This window comes from Tasmannia lanceolata, unplaced genomic scaffold (genome assembly GCF_043159265.1).
Source record: "Tasmannia lanceolata isolate RefF3 unplaced genomic scaffold, GAP_Taslan_0.1 ptg000020l, whole genome shotgun sequence".
NCBI classification, from domain to species: Eukaryota; Viridiplantae; Streptophyta; class Magnoliopsida; order Canellales; family Winteraceae; genus Tasmannia; species Tasmannia lanceolata.
The window spans coordinates 32,605,936-32,607,721 of NW_027518697.1; the positions used below are offsets into that span (position 1 = coordinate 32,605,936).

Consider the following 1,786-nt stretch of genomic DNA (forward strand, 5'->3'; position numbering starts at 1 on the left):
AGAGTAATAATACATAGTCTAAGGTTATTAAAAACCATATAGATATGAATTATTTAGGGGCTAAATGGTAAAAGCATATGAGAGACAGTGTGCGGGAGAAAAATCGGCAGCTAAAAAAAGAATTTTCTTTTTCCTCTAGCTATATTGTAGTATCTATCTATATCTTCTATAATCTATAATAAAGAGGGAAGATTTCAGGACACGTGTCGGCCTCCCCTCCCACCTTAGTTAAAATGTCTAAAAAAATAGGAAGAAAAACGAAAAAGAAGAGAAAATAAGGCCGGAAAAACTAAAAAAAGAAATTTTGCTCAATTTCCGCAGCAAAATCTCGAGAAAATCTAGCGAGATTTTTGGAGAAGAAAAAATCTCCTCTCTCTCTCTCTCTCTCTCTCTCTCTCTCTCCCATATTTTCGGTTCCGGTTTATCTCAACGTCTCCCCCTTCCTCTAGGGCTATATTCTCTCACCTCCGGAGGCCAGCCTCGAGACGCACGCCGCAACCGCCATCCAATAAGTTAACGTCAGCCCCGAAATTTCTGGATTTTTCCCTGGGTTTTGGCTAGATTACAGGATTTACAGCCATAATCCCCGACCGTCTCTCTCTCTCCTCAGGCCCTGCTATTCTTTCGGTGTTTACACGATCAAGGAGAAAGGATCCAAGAATCGAAGGTACTTCTGCCCTTCTTCTTCGTTGATTTTTTCTGTATTTTTTTTTTTTTTGTTCTAAAAGAGAGGGAGGACCAAATTTGGAAGAGGGATTTTCTAGGAAGGAGGGAATACACAAGGACAAATAAGTATTACACAAAGGGAAAAAGAAGGAGATTGGTTTTTCCAAGTGTTTTCTTGGCAACTGATTTGCTTCCTTTTCATGTCATTTGAGCAGCTCTATTTTCATTCGGGCAACTCAAACACCAATCACACTACTCTAGTCATTCGAGCAACTCTTTCTGCATTTTCTCTCCATTTTCAGGTAACCCATCTATCTAACACGCACCTCGGGCTGAACTTTTTGTTAACCTACACCAATACTGAGTTTTGATTTCATGCCGCAATTTCTAAGACAAACCCATGAGTTGATTAATTTTTCTTTATTTTCTATTCTTTGTTTTTTCCCCCAATTTTCAGATAAGAAATGGCCTCAAAATGGGACTGTGGATATGTGCTTCATGTACCTTTTCGATACCCATTTGCAGATGACATAAGATGGCCCAAAGCGTGCAGCCATAAATGTATAACCTTTTGCATCATAAACATCTATTTGAGTGTTTTTGGTCTTAGTCATCATTTTGCTCTCTCTCTCTTTCTCGATTTTCGTCATTTCGGTTTGCATCCATCCAAACCCTATACTAGCTGAGAGAAGGGCTAACTGTAATATTGCTTCCTTGGGAGGCCTCCGCCTTCACTTCCAAGAGACAAAGATAATCATGAAATTGATTTTTTTACAGTAATAGGAATTGGAAATTATGATGACGTTTTGTGGCTTAAATTTGTATTTGGTGAAGACCATACCATGGAGGAAACATAGAAGTTGAGCACCACAACTACCAAGCTGCAGCTTCATACAATATATGAAACTACCAATTACTCCAAAAGCTTAAGCTGCTGGAGAAGGTGTTATTTAATTTGTTATACTACAACACTGCCCCTCACTTGTGGTCCCTCTTTTAAGGGTTGGCCTACACGTGGCACATATGTCCACTCTTTCTGGGTTGGCCATTACATGTGGATTTTTAATATCGAGAACTTTTGAACCCGACCTTTGCTCTGATACCGTATGAAACAACCAAT

The 1,786-nt window shown here is 39.3% G+C and overlaps 1 long non-coding RNA gene across 1 annotated transcript; it reads left to right on the top strand.

Moving 5' to 3' along the window:
* The first annotated feature begins 285 nt into the window (after positions 1-285).
* On the top strand, positions 286-1,540 carry LOC143853733 (uncharacterized). The gene is made up of 3 exons (XR_013237288.1): positions 286-667; positions 882-968; positions 1,124-1,540. It is a non-coding gene; the product is annotated as an uncharacterized LOC143853733 (long non-coding RNA).
* The last annotated feature ends 246 nt before the right edge of the window (positions 1,541-1,786 follow it).